Here is a 16037-nt window from a genome sequence, read left to right as displayed (position 1 = left end):
CAATCAGGCGAGGTAGCTGGGCTCCTCCAGCAGGTCTTGCCTCAGGGGCTGCTTCCGTGAGTTGGGGCTGTGGGCGGGACCCAGACTTGCAGGATCAGGCCCGAACCACCGGCACATGTCTGTGCTGGGGAGGAGAGTGCTAGGGAATCTACGTCTGTCATGCACTTGCTGGGCGCCCACGGAGTCAGCCTCCAGGTGTGCGGGGCTGCAGACCCCAGCCAGGGGCCCTGGGAGCCTGGTGCTCTTCGTGAGCCGCTGAGTCTTGGCTGCCAAGCAACCGCTCGAGGATTCCTGCACTTACCTTTCCCTTCCCTCTCACAGAGCTCTCACTGCTGGAGCCCTTGGCAGTGTGCAATCCACCAGGCCCTAAGCAATCCCCAAGGACCCCTGGGGCCTAGGTTCAAAGGCAAGGGAGGAGCGGAGCTGAGCCCAGGAAGGCTCCAGTGGCTTCTCCCAGCCTTGCGCAGCATGCTCCTTCCTGGGGAGGTAGCGTAAAAGCAAGGCAAGTCTGGGCAAGGCTCGCCCATGGCAGAGAAGCCTCGCGCCAGGAACTCTGCCAGATCGGGCCTCTGATCAGAGCTGGAACTCTGCTGTACTGGAGGCACACTTGGCCTGGGCAAGCAGGGATTTCAGCTTGACGGGGCTGGGCTGCCTCCTCTTTCCCCGAGGTGGCTCGCTTCCCTCTTGGCTGTGCACTCGCCGATCAGGCGGGGGCGCAGGGCTCCTCCAGCAGGTCTTGCCTCAGGGGCTGCTTCCCCTGAGTTGGTGCTGTGGGTGGGAACCCAGACAGGCAGGATCAGACCCCAACCACTTGCAGATGTCTCTGCTGGGGAGGAGAGTGCTAGGGAACCTACGTCTGTCATGCACTTGCTGGGCGCCCACGGAGTCAGCCTCCGGGTGTGCGGGGCTGCAGACCCCAGCCAGGGGCCCTGGGAGCCTGGTGCTCTCCGTTAGGCGCTGAGCCTGGGCGGCCAAGCAACCGCTGGAGGAGCCCTGCACCTGCCCTTCCCTTCCGTCTGACAGAGCTCACACTGCTGGAGCCCTTGGCAGTGTGCAACCCACTGGCATCTAAGCCCTCCCCAAGGAGGCCTGGGGCTTTGGTGCAAAGGCAAGGCAGAAGAGGAACTGAGGCCAGGAAGGCGCCAGTGGCGTCTCCCAGCCTCGCGCAGCGTGCTCCTTCCTGGGCAGGAAGCCTAGCAGCGATGCAAGTCTGGGCAAGGCTTGCCCAGGGCAGAGCAACCTCCCGCCAGTAACTCTGCTAGATCGGGCCCCTAACGAGAGCTGAATCTCTGTGGTACTGAAGTCGCACTGGGCTCCGCCCAAGCAGGGCTTGCAGCTGCTCGCGGCTGGGCTTCCTCACGCGGCTGGGCTGCCTTTCTTCCCTGGAGTAGGCTCTTTTCCCCGCATGCTGTTCACTTGGCTTCCGGGGGGGGGGGGGGGGCACGCTCTGTTCCTGCTGCAGGTCTTGGCTCAGGGGCTGCTCCCCCTGAGCTGGGGCTGTGGGCGGGAGCCCAGACAGGCAGGGGCAGGCCCCAACCAGCTGCACACCCCCCTGCTGGGGAGCAGAGGGCTAGGGAAGCTACGTGTGTGAGGCAGCTGCTGGGCGCCCACGAGTCAGCCTCCCAGGCATTCTTCAAGCCTCAGCCCACCAGGGCAGGCTAATAAAGAACTATGGACCCTCTTAGCCCTCACTTTAACCTATAACCCTAATGGTAACGCCCCGAACTCTAAGAAGAGGGGGGTCCCCGAATTCTAACCTGAACCCGAACCCTAACAAGTGGGGGGGTTGCCCGAACCCTAACCCTAAGCTTAACAATAAACCTCTAAAATAAAAAAATTTTCTGGTCTAAGCCCTGGCTCTTGCAGTCCCCTGCCCCTTAAAAGCGAAAAGGTCAGACTAGAGACTTGAACTCCTGATTTAGAGGCCGTAGTCTGCCTGCCTACTGGCCCGCCTAACCCCTATGATACAGAGGCTTACTGCTTTCAGCAGGGCTCCCGAACCCTCTTCAAGCCTCGGCCCGCCAGGGCAGGCTAATAAAGAACTATGGGCCCTATTAGGGCTCACTTTAAGCTGTAACCCCAACACTAATGCTAACCCTAACCGTAACCCGAACCCTGACCCTGACATGAACCCTAACCCAAACCCGAACTCTTAGAAGAGGGGGGATCCCCAAATTCTAACCCTAACCCTGAACCCGAACCTGAACAAGTTGGGGGGTTGCCCGAACCCTAACCCTAAGCTAAACAATAAACCTCTAAAATAAAAATAAACGTTCCTGGTCTAAGTCCCGCCTGTTGCTGTCCCCCGCCCCCTAAGAGCAAAAGAGTTAAGCTGCAGATTTGAACTCCTGACTTACAGACCATCGTCTGCCTGCTCACCAGCGCACCTAACCGCTATGCTACAGAGGCTTGCTGTTCTGACAGAGCTCCCGGACCCTCTTCAAGCCTCTGCCCGCCAGGGTCTGGCTCTATAGACTATCATGGCTGTCCTAGGTCATCTTTGCTTTCTATAGTCATAGTTTTATCCCTAAATCATAGACAGATCAGCTGAGAAAAAGCTTGGATTGTCTCGGTGGGGTGGATTTGCTTGTCCTTGTGTTTCACCTGGAGGCAGTCGCGGTCCCGCGGGCCTGTCCTGGAAGGGGGCGTGGGGGTGGGGCGCACCGTGAGCGCGTCGGGGGCGGGGCGAGCCTGGGCGGCTGGTCAGGAGCGCGGCTCACGTGAGCGGGTCTGGGGCGGGATGAACATGGCGGCGCGTCGGGGGCCAGGGCTCTCAGGGCTCGCCATTGCAGCTGGGAATGCTCGTTTCGTGGGCTCCTGGGTCCCCGTCGATTGGCATCCAGCGAGTAGAGCGCAGGGCTGTGGGCCACAGGTAAGGGAACTCGGACTGGGTGGAGCAGGGAACCATGTATTCTGCCCTCTTTGTTTGCAGTCTCGGAGCCGACTAAAATGGCGGTCGCAGAAAAGCCTCGCCTTTGGGGCCAAGGGTTTTGCCGCTTTACCCCTTTGCATAAAGCTCAGACCCGCGCGGTTTTCCCAAGCAGCCTAGTGTGTTGCTTCCTACAGGCCTGGAGAGGATAACAGGCAGGAAGGCCAGGGGTCTCCAGCCAGAGAAAATAGACTGCAAGTGTCAGACGTTTTTTTCTCTGTCTTAAGAGGCAGGAGGAGACAAAAGAGTGCTGCATTTTTTTTTCTCCATCTTGATACAAATTTAAAAGGAGGTTTCTCTGAAAATTCTGTGTTGCCATGACCACTCCTGGCTCCACCTGAATTTAACTTTTCTCAAACCTTGAACTAAGCAATGCATTTTTCTTATGGAAATGTTTGTCTTAAGGTATGCTAATGTGCTATGTATTTACCCAAGGCTCTGTCTTCAGGTCACTTCCCCCTAAAGGCTCAGAAACGACTTGACAAACCAGTATGTTTTACTCATACCTTGTTCTCTTAATCTATGTGAATGAAACTATATATTTGCTTGGAAATCTGCCTTTCTTCAAGATTCATGTCCATCATTTTATGGCCTGGGATGACTCATCTGCTGCCAATGTTATCTCAATGCTTGCTGTGGGTGAGGGGCCTGGTGCCACTCTCTGAGACATTGTCTTTCTTTCATTAGCAGACTGCTAGTGGCTCTATAACATCTGGCTAAAGACTAGCAGGGGGTACTCTTTCTTCCCCCTTTTAATGTCTATGTCAGCAGCTCTCTCGATCTCTTTTATACTTTAATAAAACTTTTAAACAGAAAACCTCTGAGCCATCAAGCTTCTTCACTTGCCCTGGATTGAATTCTCTGGAGGCCGAGAATGCTGGCATCTTTTGTGGTTTAGCAGCCACGTTTCAGCCTTTTGTAATTCATATTGAATCTTCATTTCAGATTGAAGATGCCTTCCACGGTATTGCCAACTGAAGCCTTTTCATCACTATGGAGTATCTGTCCATGTCTTTAGGGTATTTTTCAGCAATCATGTATCATTTCCAGTGTGCCAGTCTTGTCATCCTCATTCTGTCCATAGCAAAGTCTTTTATTACTGTTGATATGATTGAAAGGGAATTGTTTGTTTAAATTCCCTTTCAGATTGTTATTTGCTGGTGTATACAGATAACACTGTGTCATCATTCATTTGTATCAGTTTGGACAGCTTGATAGTTGTCTTTAGTTTCTTTAATTTCTCATAATTTAAGATGACCCTGGCTCATATATTTACAGTCTCACCCCTAGTCTCAGTCATTTCTTCAAAGAACTGTCCCTTTATTAACATTACATTATTTTTGACTGTGCTGGGTCTTTATTGCTCGTTTGTCTAGTTGTAGTGAGCAGAGGCTACCCTCTAGTTGCTGTGCCATGGCTTCTCATTGCAGTGCTTTCTCTGTTTGCAGAACTTGGGCTCTGGAGCATGCAAACTTCAAGAGTTGTTCAAGGGCTTCGTTGTCCCTGGGTGTGTGGAATCTTCTACACAGGGATTGAACCCGTGTTCCCTGCATCGGTAGGCAGATTCTTTACCACTGGGCCATCAGAGATGTTTCCTGTTCCCTTTTATTAGAGAATGATATTTAAAACATACATGTAGGAGCTCAATATGCTCACCTTTGAACATATTCAGTTAAAGGTAATTTGTGATGTCTCCAACCTGATCCACCACGACATGGACATTGTAACGTTTCCTTTTGTTTATCTGTAACTTTGCCTTCCAATGGTAAGATACCTGGCTTCCACCGCTTGTCATACACAGAATTCAGTGCTTGTCCCATGTGGTTACTGAAAAAAAAAAACCTGTCAGATTGTCTTTCAAAGGGGGCTCTGCATGCATTGCACCAGTATCTTGAGTATGTTTTTCTATGATAGTTTACTATCAGTATACCCTCAGTGGCCTATTTCAGTCACTACCAATTATGAATGGGCTTGTTTGCTCTAGTGTTCTTGGACAATTTGAGTACAGTTTCTTTGTCAGATATGCATTTTTTTAGGAAAACAGTTTTATTGATTGTTGGCTGTGTTGCATCTTTGTGTGTGGGCTTTTCTCTAGTTTTGGTGAGCATGGGCCATAACTAGTGGTTTGCAGGCTTCTCACTGCAGTGTCTCCTCTTGTTGAGGGGCACAGGCTCACGGGCTTCAGTGGCTGCAGCATGTGAACTCGGCATCGTGGCTTCCAGGATCTAGAGCACAGGTTCGGCTGTTGTGGCACACAGACTCCATAGGATGTGGAATCTTCCCATCCTAGGGATCGCACATGCATCTCCAGCACTGGCAGGTGGATTCTTTACTATGGAACCACCAGGGCATATTTTAGATTCTAGTTTTCCACACATGTATCTAGTGAAAGAGGCCAGGATCAAGAGGCATGGCAGCTGGGAATCCTCAGCCCCAGCTCTGGTGTGCTATCCAAAGCTCTGGGGCCTTTGGTGAGCAGCTCAGCTTCCCTGGGACTGTTTCCTCCCATCAGAAATGCCCTGCTTTTGGACTGTAGCCCACCAAGCTCCTCTATCCCTGGGATTTCTGAGACCAGAGTACTGCAGGTGGTGCCATTTCCTTCTCTGCTGCTGCTGCTGCTGCTGCTGCGGCTGCGTCGCTTCAGTCGTGCCTGACTCTGCGCGACCCCATAGACAGCAGCCTACCAGGCTCCTCTGTCCCTGGGATTCTCCAGGCAAGAACACTGGAGTGGGTTGCCATGTCCTTCTCCAGTGCATGAAAGTGAAAAGTGAAAGTGAAGTCACTCAGTGAAGTCGTGTCCGTCTCTTAGTGACCCCGGGGTTGCAGCCTACCAGGCTTCTCTGTCCATGGGATTCTCCAGGCAATGGTACTGGAGCGGGCTGCCATTGCCATTTCCTTCTCTACAAGATAACGTTTTGAAGATATTTTCTCCTGGATATTGCTTTTGATGAAGGAAGGGGGATCCCTTCCCAGGGCTTGAGAGTGAGTTCTTGTCTGACACTGGGCAATGAGTTGTCTGAGGAGAGGAGTGCTGTCCAAGCGAGAGGCTTTATTGGGAAGGGCTGCCGGGGTGGAGGGCAGGAGGGTGAGGGAAACGGAGAGAACCACTCTGTCACGTGGCTCACAGTCTCAGGTTTTATGGTCATTGGGTTAATTTCTGGTTTGTCTCTTGCCAGGCATTCTGAATTGGGATCTCTCTTGGGGGCACACGCATCACTCAGCTGAGATGGATTCCAGCAATGTGGATCCTGGGAGGTTGGTAGGACCTCTGAACTGGAGCCTCCCATCACCTGACCTCTCCAGAATTCTGGTTGGTGGTAGCTTGTTCGTTCCTTGTTCCTTCCCAGGGCCTCCTGTTGTAAGATGACTCCTGCAAGTGTTTTCTTTTCTCTGTTGCCTGGCCAGGGTGGGTGGTCCGTGGTTCATTTAACAGTTTGTTTTTGGTTCTCTTGAGTAAGGTCCTCCACGGGGTAAATGTATGAAATGATAAAAGGCAATGTTTTAACTAATTTATATTCATAATTTGGTAAGTTGGCTTGTTTTGTGTATGTTAGACCTGATTACCAGACCAAAGGTCATGTAGAACTTTAGTAGTTTTCTAAAATTCTATAGTTTTTAAAATGGAGTTACCTTGTTGCAAAGTTTGTGTTTATGTTCAGATTTTTTAAAAGTTATTTCTTTTTAGTTGATTGATCATTGCTTTACAATATTGGTTTGATTTGTCATACATCCACATTAGGTGTACCTATGTCCTCTTGCTCTTGAATCTCCCTCCCACCTCGCACGCATTCCCACCTCTCCAGGTTACTACTGAGCCCCAGTTTGAGTTCCCTGAATCATACAGCAAATTCCCATTGGTTGTCTATTTACAAATGTAGGTGTACCTGCATCCATGCTGCTCTCTCCATTCATCTCACCCTCTCCCTCTTGTTCCCCACCCTCGTCTGTAAGTCTGTTCTCTATGTCTGCACCTCCATTGCTGCTCTGTGAACAGACTCGTCAGTACCATCCTTCTAGATTCCATGTTTTTCTCTCTTTGACTGACTTCCCTCCCCTTTATTAGAACAAACTCAAATGTGTTCCTTTTTATGGCTGCATTCCATGCAGGCTCTGATTGTTCCTTAGCCATGTTTTGCGGAGGGTCATGGAGCTATTCTGCTCCATTTCAGTTTGGGCTTCCAGTCTGAGTGCTCACAGCAGAGCTGCTTCTGGGTGAGCCCTCTGAGGTCTGTGAGCACCGGGCTGCCCGCTCTTCTCTTGTGGCCCGCAGGGGGCGCCAAAGGCCCCTCTGACCCGCGGGCGCAGGACGCTTTGCCTTTAGACTCTGCTCCGTGAGCAGCTGGCGGGAGCTTTGTCTCCTCAGGACCATCAGGGCTCAGGCTTCTGGATAACAGGGCTGCATCCAGGCTGAGAGGAGCAGGGTTGCCTCAGTGCCCACCAGCAGGGAGGCGCTGCAAGAGCGAAAAATGAGGATGGAGTAGACGTTTCCTGTGTCCAGCTGAGGGCTGACTGGAGGTCCATCTCAGAGGACTCAGGGGGAAAGAGCTCCGTGTGCAAAGCGGTGGGTTTTCAGTTAGATTTGCGTTAGATGATGTAGAGGATGAACACTGATGTTCTTCCGTGTAGGTGGCCATTTTCCTGTCACTGTTTCTTGAGAAGACTGTCCTTTCCTCTTCGCTCGTTCCTGGTTTGATTTTCAGGAACTGACCATGTACAGGTGGGTTCGTTTCTGGGCTCTCTATTCTCTCCTGGAGTCCATGTGTCTGTGTTCCTGCCAGTTCCTCACTGTGGTGGTCACTACAGCTCCGTGATGTAGTTTGAAGAGGGATAGGAAGATGCCTCCAGCTGTGTTCCTCTTTCTCAGAGTCTTTTTGGCCGTTTAAGGTCCTGTTCAACAGTAGCAGCCTAATATTAGGAATATTTCTATTTCTGTGAAAAATGCCATTGAATATTATTTTGTGATTGCAGTCCGTGTATTTGTTGATGACTTTGGTTGGAATGGACCTTTTAATTCCTCATTGTTCCAGTGCATGAGCGTGGAATAATTTTCTGTGTGTTTGTATTTTCTTTGGTTTCTTTATCAGTGCCTTCTAGTTTTCTGACTACTGGTTTTTTATGTTCTTGATTAAGTTTGTTGCTAGATGTTTTATTTAAGTGGGATTTTCTTAATATTTTTTTCCTGATTGTTATTAGTGTATAGAAATGCAAGTGATTTTTGGACTGTAAAGGGTAGTATTTTATGATTGTAAATTAATCCAAAATGATTCAGCTTTACTGAATGTAGTCTAACAACTTTTTGTGAAGTGATGTGGAACATTTTATCTGTAAGATCTGTTTCTCCTGCAGTAGGTCATCCAGAGGACCCAAGACATGGTGGTTACTAATAGACTTCCCACACTACTTCTTCATTCCACGTGGACTCCTTCACGGGCAGTGAGCATCGCAGCTTCCCTTGAACTTCATCTGGGTAAGTCTTGGCCTGTATCAGAAAGTTTCCTGCCTGTCTGCGCTAAATTTCTTTTGTGGTATTGACATGGTTGTTTTGAAACCTAGTATACTTTCCAGTCATTTAAAATGTACAGAAAATGCCTAGCAATGGGAACAAGTGCTAGCATTTGCCACATCATCTAAAATACTCTATGTGTTTTATCCAAAATGGGTACCTTCTGCAGAACCAGCACATAATCTCCAAAATCAGGAAATCATATGGTACCTACATTATAATGTAATCCACTGCCCCACTTCCACTTTTAGCAATTGTTCAAGTGTATGAATATATCTTTTGTTTCCATCTTCATCCTTTTTTCTTTATTTAGAGTGTTACTGAGATTTTCAGTTATTTGGACAAACTTGATGGATTGAAAGCAGACATGGTGAATAAGGGTTCTGGGTGGCCTTTTCTATGTGGATTTCTTTTTCACTGAAGATGGTTTTAATATTTATTCATGTGGTAACATGTATGAATCCTGCATTCTTTCCCCCCCCCCATAGTAATTAAAAATAAATAATATGCCATTTACCATTTAGATATTTGTAAGCATACAGTGTTGTAGCAGACAACCTTTTCTTGTTTTGCAAACCAGTTTAATAATGTGCACCTTGTGCGTGCTTTGGAGAAACTCAGGAAACTGAGTCAGTGACTGAAATGGCCCAAGATATCACCTTAGATTCCATCTTCATCTGAAAACAAAACAGGCACTTTCTGGTGGTCCAGTGGCTGAGACTGGACACTCCCAAAGAAGGAGGCCCAGGTTCATTCCCTGATCCAAGAGCTAGATCTCCCATGCCACAAAGGAGAATTTGCATGTTGTAGCTAAATATCTGGCTTACCTCAATGAAGGTTGACCTGGCGCAGCCAAATTAAAAAAGAAACAAATATTTTACAGATACAACCAAAGGAAAGGAAGGGTATGGTTGTTGTGCAGATTTACGGCTTAGCTTTCCCTATCGATAGAAAAGAAAAAAGAGTTTCAAAAGACTGTGTCTCATCCTTCTATCTGGCATATAGAGAGGATTCCTTTGAAATGAGATTTCTCTGGTAAATGTGACTCACAGAAGAGCTGTCTTGAACTTGGGTTTCAGAGATGATCATGTGTCCTCTAAAAAAAAAAGTTAATTGGGTCCCACTAATTCTCATGCTGAGGTGGTATATTTTGTGGTAGCATTTGCTCCCCTTCACTTTGGATGTATCCCCATTTGTTTACACTGTCATCTACTGAAGACATCCTGATATTTGAAAGTTTTTAGTTATTACAAGTAGAGCTGTTGTATATAATCATGTGATACTTTTTGTCTGGACGTTTTCAAAGCTGTTTAGTAAGTGCTAGCCATATAGTATTCAGGTCACAGGTGAGCTTTGTTTAGCTGTGGAAAAATCCAGCTATGTTTCTCTGTGGCATGTGGGATCTTCTGGGGTAAGGGATCAAACTAGAGTGTCTTGCATTGTCAGGCAGATTCTTTACCACTGAGCCACCGGAGAAGTTGTGCCCTACCCCCGTTTTTTTTTTTTGAGTTTACTGGATCTAATAGGTGTGCAGTGCTACCTCACTGTTATTTTAGTTTGTAATTTCCTAATGATATGTGATTTTGAGTCTTTTTGATAGGCTTATTTACTATCTTTATATTTTTGTAGGACAGGTGTTTAGGTGTATACATTTTTTATGAGATTGTTCTAGATTTTTTGGTATATTTGGAGTACAATCCTTTATCAGATATGTATTTTATAAATATATTTTCCTGTGGCTTGTGTTTAAGTTTTGTGAATAAGGTTTTTCACAGTTTAAATGTCTAATTCTTTAAAGTTAATGTTATATATGTTTTATATCCTTTTTTGGATAGACTTTAGTGTGTTGTTGTTAAATTTTATAAGCAGAAGTGAGGTACTGTAGATACAGTTTTAAGCTAAGCTGAGGTACCATAGATACAGTTTTGCCTTTTGTCTGTTAAGAAGTTTGAGTGAGTTTGGTGTACACTGTATATAACATTATGTCTACATTCATTTGACTGGATATAGCTTCCAATTATTTGTCTAATTGGTTTTGGAGATATCACGGGAAGTCAGTTTTTCCAAGGGAAACTGAGGTCCATGAAACATGAACTCTTTTCGATCGGTCGGAATCACTCTCTGCTATTTCTGACAGATTTGACTTGTTTGGATATCTCATATGAGTGGAATCACAGAACGTTTGTCTTTTCTTGGTCTGGTTTATTTCACATGATCTAATGACCATAAGGTTTGTCCACATTGTCGCATTGTCAGAATTACTGACTTTGAAGGGCCGAATCAGATTCCATTGTGTGTATACCACAGTTTGTTTATGGAATTGGCTGCCATGGACACTTAGATCACTTCTGTTTGTTTGCCAGTGTGAATCATGCTGTTGTGAGTATGACGGAAGAAGTATCCATTTTTTCAGCCCCCTTTCCCAATCCTTTTGGGTACATAGCTTGAATTGGAATCGAACTATGTATTTATTCCATGTGTTTGTTTTGGAGCCATTTCTGTAATGTCTTGCAGAGTGGCAGCACCATTTAATGTACTTTTTCGTATGGTGGAATACCGTTCAAGCTTCTGAATATACCTTGTGTTGCATATTCAGTCTCCCACCAACGGACACTTGAATGAGTTCTACCTTTGAGCTATTGTGAATGTCACTATGAGTATTTGTGTACCAGTTTTTGTTTGAATTATTAACAAGTACATTACTATATATAAAAGAAGCCACAAGGACCTACTGTACAGTTTAGGAAACTATTAAATATCTTATGATAATGTATAATGGAAGAGAATCTCAAAAGGAATATATGAAAAGCACATAGTAACCATGATATTTATTGTGCCAACACTATGAGTTATCATAGCACTACTCAACGTGTATTTATACATGTCAGTAAAATATTCACATCTGTAAGGATATTATAAAAAATTATATAAAAAATCAAGAATTCAAACAGAGATTAAATAAACTTCCTGTCATTGCTCGTCATCATTTATACATTCATACTACCTGTAACACTCATTGTATAAGTGCTGGACTAGCAATTGATGTTCTCGTAAACCAAGAGATTGTGAAGGTGTAAGGAAATATAGCTTATTGAATTCCTTAATGAAGGATTATAGAACTCTATGTCCATGAAGTGAATGAAATTCCATTTTTTTGAACCACATTCTTACTAGAGTGATGAGCTTCCACCCCACCCAACGTTAGTTCACAATGAAATCCTGCAGTCCTCTGGCCTCAATGTCTGCTTCCTGCTACCAAGAAAGAAAAGATGAGGAAGTCCTGACAAAACCGATGCTATTTTTCTTTTTCTGATTTGTATTTTATCGCAGGGCTTGGCAAAAAGAGGGCCCAACCTGTTTTTAGAGTTCCATCCCAAGGGTTCCTCTGGCATGTTCCCTATGTTGACAAAGTGCTGATTATTTTCAACAAAGGACAATGATCTGCACTTCACTATCTGTTGCTTGAGCTGGAATAGCGGGCATCCCTTGAAGTGCATTCCTTCATGCTGAAGTAGGCATCCCTGAAGCAATAGTATAAGAGGAACACATTTATCACGTAGACATCGCAGCCCATGCATTTGTAATAATTTTTCAGTTATACCCATCATCATCGGAGGAACTGACTTGTCCCAGTAACAACGAGAGTACCCAGTATAACAGTTCCTTGACTTATGAGTACTTCCTATGAGTACCCTTATGAGTACTTCTTCCAATGTTGTTTCTCCTACTTTGGTCATGAACAGTAGAAGCTGATGGCAGTGGTCCTTGAAATGTATGTCGATTCCTAGGTGGCACAGTTGATAAATAAAAAATCTGCCTACCAGTGCAGGAGGGGGAAGTGATGTGGGTTTGATCCCTGGTTCAGGAAGATAACAATTCATACACATGTTTTATGTGAACCAGTTTGATACTCATGAGTTTTTTCTTCTGTATACAGAAAAACAAATGCTGTTCAAGGACACTGAAAGAACCCTGATGTTGAAAATCAGATCTGTATTGTGAGCAATGCTTAGATATCCATGAGTCGAAGCATAGTATTATGCCTATCATCCTTGTATTTCTCTCAGTGAAATATGTTGAGGAAAACTCTTCATTCGTGGCCTAGATTCACGAAGAAGCTAAATAGCATTCATCCTTTACGTTGACAACTGTGAATTTAAATCTCCTGTGAATCCTATGTGACAACCACACATACCAACATGAGTTATCAGTATTATATCAATATTTTTAGTCCTATTGTATGTCAACTAAAAAAATCAGTATATAATTGTACATGAAGTCAAGACATAAAATCAGTGCAAATACAAAATGTTCCATCCTTTGAGAAAGGGAGAAAAACATCTCTGTGCTTAGCCTATTGCATTTTTATGTATTAGACCCTTAAGTAGTTTATTCACCACACCCTGTGAATGATTCACAAATCTTCAGAGAAGAAAGGATCATTTCTCTTGAACAATGAGTAGTTCAACTATTCTCAAAGCAAAGCCATAAGTGAGTCTTATTTTGGGTGAGACCATGAAAACTCAGTGTTTTCATTATGCTTGTGCTTATGATGGGAGGAGGTCTGAGAAAGCACTTCTGAAGGTTTATTCATACCAGTCGTTCTCATATGTATCGAGTCTTTAAAGGTCGAATCACCAAGGTGTTGCTTCTACACTTGTACTAGGCTGAGCAGCAACATTTCCCTTTCTCCGTAAGTGCAGTAGACGTGTTCCCAACCTGTCTGTCTTCTGTCCTCTGGAGTATGCATTGCTTGAGCTCATCACAGCCTAGTAGATGGAAATCATCAGGATATTCTGGAAACCCTTTTTATTTCAGTCTGTTCAGGAGGTTACCACTGCTGCAAACCTCTGGATTTTACCAAGCGCTTTTAACAACCTCAGATGAAGGATATAAGTCAACACTGGTGACAGCCACGGGCTTCCATGGCCTATCCATGATTGTTGGCTTTGCTTTCATAATCATCCTGTTTCTTATACCAGCTAAACTGTCAGTGTATTTTTTAATTACCATTTTATCTTTGATGGTTTTTAGAGCTATTATGGATTTTCCTATATATCTTCACTTATCGGTGAGGGTCTTATGTTAGTAGTAGTTATGACAACTGACTTTCTGTCTGTTAGCTGTGGCAGAATAAAAAAAGAATGACCCACTGTATATTATTAATATTATGTATCAATATATTGTTAGTTTTATTGTTTGCAGTCATCCAATTCCAAGTTTCTGAAATAAACTTTCAGAAAAATCACATCCTTTTGAATGCCCATTTGACTGAATAGGAGCACGGAAATGTTCTTCCATAAAATTGTTTACAGTTTCCATTCCGTTTCTCCTGTTTGATGTAGATATTGGCCTTTGGTTCTATCAGTAGCTTTGCAAGTAAAAAAAAAAATTAATTAGAGCTCGTATGGTAATTTTACTGTTAGCAATAAGTTTAGCATAAAATGAACACAGAAGAGGTTACAGTAGACCAAATATGAAAGTCAGTTTAAAAGAAAACATAGTGTTGAATGTTTACAGTAGGAATATAGTTATGAAGTTCCTTTATTATTATTCTATCCTTTCCTTTTGTTTTGCAGGGGTGTTAATGTACAGATTCCAGTACTATGGCTAGAGCGAATAATAGTATCATTATTCTTGAGAGCAACTCTACTAAGTCTTCACGCTCATGTCACTCAAGGTTTTTTAATACCTATTATGTTAGTCGTGTTTGTAGTTTGTGAAGTCACATAAGTTGCATTCATTCAAGCAATAGTATCAAACAGCTATGGCATCAATTATAGATGTGAATCGATATCGAATGTGAATCCATTTCACTGTGACAAGTTATTATTGTAGATATTCTATTCATGCCAGTAACAAAGCTGTGCAGAAATAATACAATGTTTATTAAGAAAATAAGAGTTACTAATTTGTTTTATTATTCTATTTCTTTTAAACAGATTTAATGACAACAGGCTCAACTTTTCATTCACTTGTATGACTATGAGCGGTTTGACCAAGTTGAAGAAGATGACTCGTTTGTAGTCTTCCTCATCAGCTCATTCCATCTACTGGCTTTAAAATCATTTAGTACAGAGCTCACCGTCTAGGTGTTCATCCAGTGTTTTGTTTGCTTATCATGCAGGATCATTTTAAAAGGAAAAGTATGTGTGTATGAGTTAGAGCTCTGATCCCAGGAGTCCATGTAGAAGCTTCCCCTGAGAAATGTATCGTTTTTGCACCAATGCTACTGAAATGTGTGAATGTGGTATACCACGCGTCCCAATAAGTGTAAACAGCGTCATAGGCTACTTATTTGAAATGACCAGTACTCATGACATTCCATTCAACTGAGGACTAAATATAGCCAACGTAGGCTGTGTTTGCCAAATAGACTTTGAAGTATTCTTCACACAGTCCTTCATCGATGCCAGTTTTCAGATCGAAGAAACCCTTGCTCCATGAAGTTTGTGAACACATATACTCATGTTTTGTTTGAGATTTTAAAGTCATTCTTCAGTTTTGTTGGAGGAATGGTTCTGTATATGCCCCGTGGATCCCCAAATCCACTGATGTTCATGTGTCTTGGGGCTTCCCAGGTGGTTCTAGTGGTAAAGAACATGCAGAACATACCCATGCAGGAGACATGGGAGGTATGGATTCCATCCCTGGGGCAGGAAGATCTCCTGAGGGAGAGCATGGCAACCCCCTCCAGTATCTTTGCCTAGAGAATCTCATGGAGAGAGGAGCCTGGTGGGGCCTAGTCCATATGATCCCAAGGAGTTGGACACAATGTAAGTGACTTCGCACAGCACATGATTCGTTGTCATAGCTAATATAATGGAGATGACATAAAAAGAAGCACCAGCGGGCGAAAGTCAATATCCATCACTTTTAAACTTTGGAATGTATTGTGATATTTTACATCCATATTTGTATGACTTGATAGTTGGAGAATCGATGCATGTGAAGGCCTGGTTGTGTTATATGTATGTTGAGGGAAGATATATTTTTATGTGGTTTGACATATAGGTCCCATTTCATTCGTAGACATATGCATACTCATCACTTATCATCATTTTTTTTTTTTGAAAAGACCATTGTTTGGAAAGGTTGTTGTCTAACCATGAAAGATGCTTGAATTCTTGGGCTCCTTAGAGGAAGAATTCAACCCGGGGCCAGTGATGAGGGTTGATCAGTCAGAGCTTTTGTGTCCCAACGTTTTATTAAAGTATAAAAGAGAGAAAGCTTCTGACATAGACATCAGAAGGGGGCAGAAAGAGTGCCCCCCTACTCATCTTTGGCTGGATGTTATCTAGCTACTAGCAGTCTACTCATTAGAGAAAGGAATGGCAGCAGACCCCTCACCCACAAGATATATGGAGATGACCGTGGCACCAGGTGAGTCATCCTGGGCCATAAAACGATTGATATGAGCAAATGGATAGCTTCATTCACATAGATCAGGAGAGCCATGTATGAGTAAAGCATATTGGTTTGTCAAGTCAGTTCTGAGCCTTTAGGCAGAACCTACTTGAAGATAGAGTCTAGGGTAAATACATAGTACATTCACATAGCTTAAGGCAAACCTTTCCATGAGAAAAATGCCTTGGTCAGCTCAAA

The 16037-nt window shown here is 44.4% G+C and overlaps 1 long non-coding RNA gene across 1 annotated transcript; it reads left to right on the top strand.

Moving 5' to 3' along the window:
- The first annotated feature begins 2713 nt into the window (after window positions 1-2713).
- Window positions 2714-11355, top strand: LOC138415937 (uncharacterized). Its single transcript, XR_011247457.1, has 4 exons — window positions 2714-2872; window positions 4378-4484; window positions 6106-6239; window positions 8276-11355. It is a non-coding gene; the product is annotated as an uncharacterized lncRNA (long non-coding RNA).
- The last annotated feature ends 4682 nt before the right edge of the window (window positions 11356-16037 follow it).

Source organism: Ovis canadensis, chromosome 12, assembly GCF_042477335.2.
Source record: "Ovis canadensis isolate MfBH-ARS-UI-01 breed Bighorn chromosome 12, ARS-UI_OviCan_v2, whole genome shotgun sequence".
Classification (NCBI taxonomy): Eukaryota; Metazoa; Chordata; class Mammalia; order Artiodactyla; family Bovidae; genus Ovis; species Ovis canadensis.
The sequence above is the reverse complement of the archived record's forward strand: the minus strand, read 5'-3'. Positions and strand labels throughout refer to the sequence as shown.